Source organism: Rana temporaria, chromosome 13 (genome assembly GCF_905171775.1).
Source record: "Rana temporaria chromosome 13, aRanTem1.1, whole genome shotgun sequence".
In the NCBI taxonomy this organism is placed as follows: Eukaryota; Metazoa; Chordata; class Amphibia; order Anura; family Ranidae; genus Rana; species Rana temporaria.
The window spans coordinates 107,306,337-107,317,367 of NC_053501.1; the positions used below are offsets into that span (position 1 = coordinate 107,306,337).

At 41.7% G+C, this 11,031-nt stretch overlaps 1 long non-coding RNA gene across 1 annotated transcript; it reads left to right on the top strand.

Moving 5' to 3' along the window:
• Positions 1-6,702: 6,702 nt before the first annotated feature.
• LOC120921203 lies at positions 6,703-10,829 on the top strand. Its single transcript, XR_005744843.1, has 3 exons — positions 6,703-6,777; positions 7,692-7,717; positions 10,466-10,829. It is a non-coding gene; the product is annotated as an uncharacterized LOC120921203 (long non-coding RNA).
• The last annotated feature ends 202 nt before the right edge of the window (positions 10,830-11,031 follow it).

Below are 11,031 nucleotides of genomic sequence, written 5' to 3' on the forward strand. Positions count from 1 at the left end.
CCCCGCGGAAAACATCCGCGGTGACGTGGCCGCGCCGATGAAGCGGTGACCCTGGAAGGTAAATACTTCCACGCATGCGTCGAATCATTACGACGCATGCGAGGGATGGGATCGGACGGACTTATCCGGTGAGTCTGTACAGACGACCGGATAAATCCGCTGGACAGGTTTCCAGCGAATAGATTTCTTAGCATGCTAAGAAATTTTTATCCGCTTGAAAACCGTCGGCTGGACAAATGTCCGCCTGAAAATGTCCGCTAGGCCGTACACACGACCGGATCTATCTGCTGGAACTGATCCGCGGATCAATCCCAGCGGATAGATCCGGTCGTGTGTACGGGGCCTTAGAGCACCGAAAGGCGTTCGTTGCTCATGAGCCAAGACTACTTGGTCTTTAATAATTCAAACGGAACCATTGGAGACCTCCAGGATCTAGCAACAGTGATACAAGTCGCTATGATTATAAATGTTATCAGTCATCTTATGGGTTTCGGTGCTCCCTCCACTGGATGGCCCAATAGTGCCTGTTGTGGGGATTTAGTGAGTCAGTCTCACGCCAGTAAGTGAGTTAATAAAATTATATATGCGGATCCAAAATCTTTTGACCTTTGGGCACATCCACCACACAAGGTAAGCCGAGCCCTCCGGGCCTCAACCACTAAAGCAGAGGGGGGAGGCACTAGGGGCCCACAAGGCTATTCATCATGTACCATTTGCAGAAACACTTTGTAATTGGCCTCAATTAAGAAGGTGTTACCTAGATTTTTGGAGGCATGCTGTGCCCTCTGGCAAATCAAGTTGATTTTCTTGATGTCCTGCTTCCATTTGGTCATATAGGGCAGCTTGATGTCTTGGGTGAAAAAGAGCTGAAAAACCACGTGGTTTGGTAAATGTTGGCTGAAAATGTTGTGCCGTGTGTATGCATACCAAGTTCACGGCCAACGCCCTTCGGACCAAAATCCACGGAAAAGTTGGTTGGAAGTCTGATTGTGTGTATGAGGCTATAATGTGGTTCTAAACCCAAAATGTTTTTTACCTTAAAGCGGAGGTTCACCCATATATATTACTTTTTTCCCTTAGATTCCTGCTCGTTTTGTCTAGGGGAATCGGCTAGATGTTTTAAAATATGAGCCATACTTACCGTTTACGAGATGCATCTTCTCCGTCGCTTCCGGGTATGGGCTGCGGGACTGGGCGTTCCTTCTTGATTGACAGTCTTTCGAGAGGCTTCCGACGGTAGCATCCATCGCGTCCCGATTTTCCGAAAGAAGCCGAACGTCGGTGCGCAGGCGCAGTATAGAGCCGCACCGACGTTCGGCTTCTTTCGGCTACGAGTGACGCGATGGATGCGACCGTCGGAAGCCTCTCGGAAGACTGTCAATCAAGAAGGAACGCCCGCTCCCGAAGACCCATACCCGGAAGCGACGGAGAAGATGCATCTCGAAAACAGTAAGTACGGCTCATATTTTAAAACAAATAGCCGATTCCCCTAGACCGAACGAGCAGGAATCTAAGGGGAGAAGAGAAAACAAAAACGAATTGGGTGAACTCCCGCTTTAATGCATTCCTTGCATTAAGGTAATAACGATTTTAAAGCTTTATGTCCTCCCTGCTTTCCCTGTGTGAAGAGCCAAAGAGAGGAGAGGAGATCCAGCACTATGCACAGCTGCATCTCTTCTCTCCTCTCTTTTTCACACAGGGACTAAGGTAGCATCAGGGGCCATTGGCACCCGCTGTTGTCAATCAAATTGTCAGAAGAGGAGGTTGGGGTGCATAGCACAGCTCCATAGACACACAGCTCGGGAGAAAGCATGCACTGTGTTCCCCCTTGGGGGCACATGAAGAAGAAGAACCAAGATCGCCGGGGAGGGCGAGAAGAGAAGGTTCGGGGCCGCTCTGTGCAATAGAGCAAGTGAGTTTAACATGTTTATTTTAATCTAAAAAAAAACATGTTTATTAACACTTTAGATGCTGAGTTTAAACATTAATCTCTAAAAAATTTAACCACAAGTCTAATACAAACCAAATGTAATAAAACCTCCAATCTAGGCCAGAACACTAATGAACCTTTGTTACTCTCTCTGCATTGTCACCCCTCCCTGTGCCAGTCTGATAGCATGCCGGAAGCTCATCTTTATATTTTTCCTTCTGAATTTTCTTCTCTGCAGAACTATTCATAAATTCAAGAATCAATTCCAACAGTAGAAGGAGACCACATGAACCTAACATGCAACAAGTTTTTTCTTAAAATAATGTCATACTTACCTCCTCTGTTGCAGTTGGTTTTGCACAGAGCAGCCCCAATCCTCCTCTTCTCAGGTCCCCCACCGGTGCTCCTGGCCCCTCCCTCCTGCCAAGTGCCCCCATAGCAAGCAGCTTGCTATGGAGGCACCCAAGCAGGCTTGCTCCTGAGCTACTGCTCTGTGTGTCCATTCACACATGGAGTGTGGCTCGGCCCCATCCCCACACTCTCCTCATTGGCTCACTGGCTGTGATTGACAGTAGTGGGAGCCAATGAGGAGGAAGAGACCCAGGAAAGCCTCGGCTCTCGTGCACATCCCTTCATTGGGATCGGGCTCAGGTAAGTATTAGGGGGGCTGCTGCACACAGATGGTTTTTTACCTTCATGCATAGAATGCATGAAGGTAAAAAACCATAAGCCTTTACAACCACTTTAAAACTACCCCTAGTAAGTGATTTCTTAATACATAACCTCCAAATTAACTCCCTGAAAAATCAACGCTAACCCCAATACTAACCCAATAAAATCTTTAATCTGAGCCATAACATTAATTAACCCCTTTTGCTCTGCATGGTCACTTCACCCTGTGTCAGGAGTCCCATAGCATGCTGGTAGCTCACCAGTTGTACAGTATTTGTACATGGAAAAGCATTTATATTTTTCCTGCTCAATCTCTTTCTCTGCAGAACTGTTCGCAAATCCAGGAATTATAATAATACCATATCCAACGATAGAAGGAGACAATATGAGTCTATTATGTAACACAAGTCTCAGTCCACTCAGACAGAGCACAGAACTGCAGTTTGCTTTCTACAGAGATGGAAGGATTGTTCAGGAATTCAGTTCATCCGCTCAATATGGAGTCCAGTCCACCCAGCTGGAGGATTCTGGGAATTATTCCTGTGATGTGAGCGCTCTGAATGGCAAAGTGATGAAGAATAGTTACTCCATCCGTATTATGATAAAAGGTAAATATGATTTATTCCTGAATAGACCCCAAATATACCACCAGACTTAAGGTAAAACGCAATCTGTGCAAAATAATAGACTGTCACTCAACCATTAAAACATTTTCTGGCAGATGCTGTTCAAATTCACAGCAATTTTCTGGGATGATCAAATTTTTTTTTTTTTTTATTTATGTAAATTTTTACCACCTTATTGACCCCACAATTGGTCATATCTATGTTAATATTGGGATTTTTTTTTTACAAAATTCATTGATTTTAGATCTAAATTCCAGATATGGATTATTTGCATAGTTACATTGGTGCCAGTAAAACTATATAAAGAATCCATACCTTGAATTCAGCTTTAATGGAGACAAATTTCACCAACTTTCCACAGACTTTTGACGCTCATCCATTCTAAGCAAATGGTCACTTATTTTTTGCAGAGCTGTTTTTCACTCCGGTGCTAAATGTAAGCACATTGGAAGTCTTAGAAGGCGACAACATGACCCTGACATGTGACACAAGTCTCAATCCGCTCAGAGAGAGGACAGAACTAGAGTTTGCTTTCTACAGAGATGGACGGAATGTTCAGGAATTCAGTTCATTAGATCAATATGGAGTCCAGTCCGCCCAACTAGAAGATTCTGGGAATTATTCCTGTGAAGTGAGATCTGCATTCAACATTTCTAAGAAGAGTGAGGATGTCTTTGTCCAGATAAGAGGTAAATTGTTTCACTGTCAGTTATGAAAAATGTTAACCTCCATAGGTATGTACATCCAGTGCTGGGAAAAGGTTATCCAGTGCCATGGGCCCTCACCTCTACCCCACTCCTATCAATCAGACAGTGTTGGAGAATGAAGCATTGACCGGCTCCCATCACCTCACCCCCCTCCACATAAAAAAAACTGTAAAAAACAGGTGCCCCTCTTGCCCCCCCCCTCTTCTTTTTTCTGACCCTGTGTGGATCTACTAATATGCAGTATATATTCTTATGAACTAAAAACTGTTCTATTCTCCTTTACGCAGAGAAAGGTAGCAAGAACACAATACCAATAGTCATTGTGACTCTTCTGGCCTTGCTCTTGGTTGCCACTGTCCTGTTCTTCATTGTCTTCAAGTACAGACACAAGCTACACCGGCCAACCACTGGGTGTCCACATCAACGAAGAGGACTGCAACCGGAGCCTCAAATTTCTCCAACATGTATGACCCTTATCAATATATTAAAGGTGTACTAAAGACTAGGATGTAGTACAAATATGCTACCAACAGCAGTTTCTCTATTATACATGACTTAAAGTTAAAGTTTATTCTTCTTATTTTATGTCTTCCTTGGTTCCTTCTTTCCCCCTACATCAACATGCTAATAGAAATTTTACATTAAACCTTTTCAATTTTATTACATACTTTATTATAGGCCAAAAGACATCATTACTTGGTCTTTCTGCTTCTGTATGCAATGCAGGCACATCATGGCTCATATACGGTATATATATACAGTGCCTTGCGAAAGTATTCGGCCCCCTTGAACTTTGCGACCTTTTGCCACATTTCAGGCTTCAAACATAAAGATATAAAACAATTTTTTTTTTGAAGAATCAACAACAAGTGGGACACAATCATGAAGTGGAACGAAATTTATTGGATATTTCAAACTTTTTTAACAAATAAAAAACTGAAAAATTGGGCGTGCAAAATTATTCAGCCCCTTTACTTTCAGTGCAGCAAACTCTCTCCAGAAGTTCAGTGAGGATCTCTGAATGATCCAATGTTGACCTAAATGACTAATGATGATAAATAGAATCCACCTGTTTGTAATCAAGTCTCCGTATAAATACACCTGCACTGTGATATTCTCAGAGGTCCGTTTAAAGCGCAGAGAGCATCATGAAGAACAAGGAACACACCAGGCAGGTCCAAGATACTGTTGTGGAGAAGTTTAAAGCCGGATTTGGATACAAAAAGATTTCCCAAGCTTTAAACATCCCAAGGAGCACTGTGCAAGCGATAATATTGAAATGGAAGGAGTATCAGACCACTGCAAATCTACGAAGACCTGGCCGTCCCTCTAAACTTTCAGCTCATACAAGGAGAAGACTGATCAGAGATGCAGCCAAGAGGCCCATGATCACTCTGGATGAACTGCAGAGATCTACAGCTGAGGTGGGAGACTCTGTCCATAGGACAACAATCAGTCCCTGTATACTGCACAAATCTGGCCTTTATGGAAGAGTGGCAAGAAGAAAGCCATTTCTTAAAGATGTCCATAAAAAGTTTAAAGTTTGCCACAAGCCACCTGGGAGACACACCAAACATGTGGAGGAAGGTGCTCTGGTCAGATGAAACCAAAATCAAACTTTTTGGCAACAATGCAAAACGTTATGTTTGGCGTAAAAGCAACACAGCTCATCACCCTGAACACACCATCCCCACTGTGAAACATGGTGGTGGCAGCATTATGGTTTGGGCCTGCTTTTCTTCAGCAGAGACAGGGAAGATGGTTAAAATTGATGGGAAGATGGATGGAGCCAAATACAGGACCATTCTGAAAGAAAACCTGATGGAGTCTGCAAAAGACCTGAGACTGGGATGGAGATTTGTCTTCCAACAAGACAATGATCCAAAACATAAAGCAAAATCTACAATGGAATGGTTCACAAATAAACATATCCAGGTGTTAGAATGGCCAAGTCAAAGTCCAGACCTGAATCCAAATGAGAATCTGTGGAAACAACTGAAAACTGCTGTTCACAAACGCTCTCCTTCCAACCTCACTGAGCTTGAGCTGTTTTGCAAGGAGGAATGGGCAAAAATTTCAGTCTCTCGATGTGCAAAACTGATAGAGACATACCCCAAGCGACTTACAGCTGTAATCGCAGCAAAAGGTGGCGCTACAAAGTATTAACTTAAGGGGGCTGAATAATTTTGCACGCCCAATTTTTCAGTTTTTTATTTGTTAAAAAAGTTTGAAATATCCAATAAATTTCGTTCCACTTCATGATTGTGTCCCACTTGTTGTTGATTCTTCAAAAAAAATTACAGTTTTATATCTTTATGTTTGAAGCCTGAAATGTGGCAAAAGGTCGCAAAGTTCAAGGGGGCCGAATACTTTCGCAAGGCAGGTATATATATACTGTACATACACACACACGTGCACACATATCTTTTTTCCAAGGGTCTTCTGGACAGCCTGTTGACATCACAAGTCCTCCTCTTTGCTTCCAGCATGCTTTCTGTTGGACTGTATGTCACCCACTAGCACTATTTAGTACAGTAGTGTCCTGGGCTTACAGGAAGTGGGTTAAATGATGCTGTCATTTAACCTGGAGGTACAGGACACTGAGGAGGATTGATGGTAAATATTTTCAAAGGTGATTTTTTTTTTTTCACTTTTGCTAAGCTACGGTATTTATTTTTTTATGTTTACATAGAGTTCTTCTTTAAATATATGTTGCATTGTACAAATTGAATACAGAAGAATACATCATTATCATCCCCCTCTTTCCCAGATGCTGCCGGAGAGTCAGCCGATGACACTGAAGTCACTTACACCGACCTCATTCTGCATCGTGTACCTGAAGGTAATCCCTGTGTAGAAGTTCATATTCCAGTTTGCCGTTAACAAATGTATATGCCGTTGACCACATAGAACACAGTTGTAGTCTCCTGCTTGTAGGCTCCCTTTGTGTAACTGAAACCTCAGACTAAGCCATCCAGTCAGTGCTCTGACTCATTCACCTATGTATGCATATGTTAGCTTCAGCTACTGAAGACTGTAGACATAGGCCTTTTACAACACTGTGGTAAGAAGATATGGAAAACCTATGAGAATGAATCTATAGCTCTATCTGGTAGCAGGATAGCAAACTACTATATATGTTATAATTCCATACCTGACTTACTAAAATATGAGTATTTTTTTGTTTTACGCCTGATCATAATAATTAAATAAGTAAAACAATGTAAAAAAAACTATTATACATTTCCTTTAAAACTCCAATGTTTATCCTCCCTATAGCTTTATGCCCTGTGTCAGCCAAATCAAATATTTTTTTATTTATTTGCTACGAATTGATAAAATAATAAAAATGTTGTTATATTTTGCAATATATTTAAATGTGGGATGAAATAGGTGAGGCTTAGGCAGGACTTGGCAGATGGAGCCCCTGAGTATTAAAAGGTTGAGAACTGATGGGGTAAAGAATCGTTGACTGGAGAAGGGGATGGAATACTTTTTGATCGCGGAAGGTAGCCACTGAAAATCAGAATTTCCTTCCTGTTGTAAATCAGAATTTTAACTCTGTCTATCACTATGGATCAACATAATGAAAATTCATATTTATAGCGGGGGGCCTACACATGGCAACATTTGAAGAACCACAACACATTTTTAATACATTTCTAATAAATGCCCATTCTGAACTTTTTTTTTTTAAGGTATACCAGAAAGTAAATTGTGAATATTGTGTACATTTATTGTATGTTCATTTTCCAGGGTCTTCAACATTGACCAGCGAGCCTGTGAGTATAACTCAATATTTAAAACATTGGTTAAGTGCAAGATTTACAGTATCGGGTACAGAAGAATATTTGGAAGGATTAATGGGTGGTGATGGGTAACCAAAGTAGTGTTTCCAGATGGTGGTGTGCAGATGGTGGCAACACTAGACTGGCTCTATTCCCAAACAAAAGGGCTTCCAAGTCCACTTTGGACTGAAACTGAAAAAAAGCCAGAGTATTGAACTATTAGATGCTGAGGAACATGCTTAAGAGCTGCCGTATAACAACTCTGTGACTCTAATGCCTAAAGTCCATTCAATAAACCAACCTTTCTCAACCCTTTACCCCAGAGGAACCCTTGAAATAATTTTCAGGTGTTGGGAAACCATTGCAAAAAACAATTAATTGGTGGTCAGTGGGTAAAATGCCCCCTACATTGCTGACCGGTGGTAAAAATGTTCCCCTTTAGTGGTGGTCCAAATGCCACCCTTACAGACAGCTAAAAAGATTATTGAGTTACTTACATACAGTAGTTACTTTTAATAGATTTTTATTTTTCAAATCAAAATGTAGGCAGAACATAATAACGGCATGACAAAAGGCAAGATATACAACTTCATAAAAATGTGTCAAACAAAAAATAGTGTCAGCAACAAAGCCCCATTTGGTGTTTCAGGGCACCACAGTGTAATCGAAGAATAAGACCTAGATAGAAGGAGGTAAGGATGTGGACTAAGGGATCAGTCAGTAGGGAGGGTCCTACCCGTCCCGGGCACCCCTAATGGGATCATCCTGTGCCCCGGCCAGGCCAGGCCCGGCCAGGCCAGGCCCCCCCAACTGCCCCTCAGCCTAGTAGGCAACAGGCTATAGCAGGAGACCTCAGTAGCAGACTGTTTGTCTCCTACATTGAAGACCACGGAATCCACACCTAAGCAATGATTTGATTAATCAGGAATTGCAGACGGCTTGGCAACAGTCTACAACAGGCATGAGGCAAAGCTCATACAATGTCCCATTTAAAGTAATCCAAACCACATTCTCAATGTTATCGTTTTCTTGTTCACCCTGTGCCCCTAATAGACACAGGGTAACTTACACATAAGAGGGACATGGGGAGCTGAAACAAGGGTTTCCCAACCTCTCCAAGGGAAGCTAGTTTCCACGAGCCCCCCCGCCATAGGTCCGTACACAAGTAGGGTGAGCGCCTCATTAACAAAATTGTATAAGTAATTGTAATTTTATTCTACAGAGTTTGGGCCTGGCAGTAGGTAGAAGCCTTGGGGTGGCATGATAACTACAGGGTGGGCCATTTATTTGGATACACCTTAATAAAATGGGAATGGTTGGTGATATTAACTTCCTGTTTGTGGCAAAATATGTGAGGGGGGAAACTTTTCAAGATGGGTGGTGATCATGGCGGCCATTTTGAAGTCGGACATTTTGAATCCAACTTTTGTTTTTTCAATAGGAAGAGGGTCATGTGACACATCAAACTTATAGGGAATTTCACAAGAAAAACAATGGTGTGCTTGGTTTTAACGTAACTTTATTCTTTCATGAGTTATTTACAAGTTTCTGACCACTTATAAAATGTGTTCAATGTGCTCTCCAGTGACATGCGGCGAGTGCTACGCTGTGGGCTCTTGCTGAATGAAGCTAGGACAGCCACTGATGTTTCTTCATTAGACCCCTTTCACACTGGATACGCCTATAGTGGAGCGTTAAAATCGCAGTAAATTCACGGTAAAATAGCGGTGTTTTACAGCGAATTTACCGCAATTTTAACTTGTAAATAACTCATGAAAGAATAAATTTACGTTAAAACCAAGCACACCATTGTTTTTCTTGTGAAATTCCCTATAAGTTTGATGTGTCACATGACCCTCTTCCTATTGAAAAAACAAAAGTTGGATTCAAAATGGCCAACTTCAAAATGGCCGCCATGGTCACCACCCATCTTGAAAAGTTTCCCCCCTCCCATATACTAATGTGCCACAAACAGGAAGTTAATATCACCAACCACTTCCATTTTATTAAGGTGTATCCATATAAATGGCCCACCCTGTAGAACACAAGGTATAGTTCAGTGAACACATATGGTGAGGCGCTCATTCCAAAAACTCTCCCAGGAATAGTAATACATTATATTCTTGCAAAAGATTTTAGTCCTGGTAGGTGGCAAGGTAACTAGAACAGCAGGTATAACCTGGTGCACAAACAGGGCCAGACCCACCTTTCAAAAATTGTACAAGGAATAGTAAAATATTCTTCACATTGTGGGTCTAGTAGGAGCCTTACGGTGGCAGGATAGAGCAGTAAGCAGTAGCGTGATGCAATCATTCCAAAAAATTGTATAGGGAATTATATTCTTCAGATGTTGGGCCAGCAGTAGCCTTGAGGTGACAAGGTACCAGGGAAAGCAAGATTTTGCTCAGAGTTTGGCCCTGGCAAGGTAACTCAAGCAGTAGATGTAGGTGCATATTTAGGTGCCATAGTTGAACAGTGTCATAGCCAAGTTATGTTTTTTGCCTGCTGGTCAAGGTTGACATCTATGAGGATAGATGTTCAGATCACATTGGAGTTATCAATGCCCTTAGGTGTTGGCCCACCTGTACAGTGCAATGACATTGTTTAATGTTGCAAATGTTATATGGTTAACAGTATTATGGAGGGCGTATATTTAAAGGTTTAAAATAAAGTCTATAAAACATTGATTAAATAAGAAACGATTTATATTAATTAATGTATATAATTCTTGTACTTTTACAGGACGTCATCTATGCCGCTGTGAAATGCGGAAAAGCGCCATATTAAAGAAGATCTCCGCTGACCTCTGTCTATAATGACCGTGGGGGCACCCAATGAAAAGGAGGGGCCAGGAGCACTGCTAAGGGACCCCAGAAAAGGAAGTTTGGGGCCACTCTGTGCAAAACCCTTGCACATGTTTGTTATTTAAAAAAAAAAAAACCTTTACAATCACTTTAAGCCTGTGTTTGGATTTTTGAGGATGAATAACTTCATAGTACATGCAGCTACATGGGTCAGGAATGGCTAGAGCCAAGGCTCTTTTATTGCTTGTTAAAGAGTGGGACTTCATACTTTTTCTTCACTTGCCATCATTTTCCTTTTCCCAATCCCCTCCCCCCCCCCCCCATTACACAAATGGAGATTAACATTTTCAAGGATTTGTAAAAAAAAATAAAGCTAAGTGTTATCCAACATTCATGGGTATGAGGAAACAGCAGTCAGTCTAGCATTATAATTTTTGTTTTTTAAATCTATTTTTGTAATAATTGTACAATGTGTTTTACAGACTACAGAACAATACATGTAAT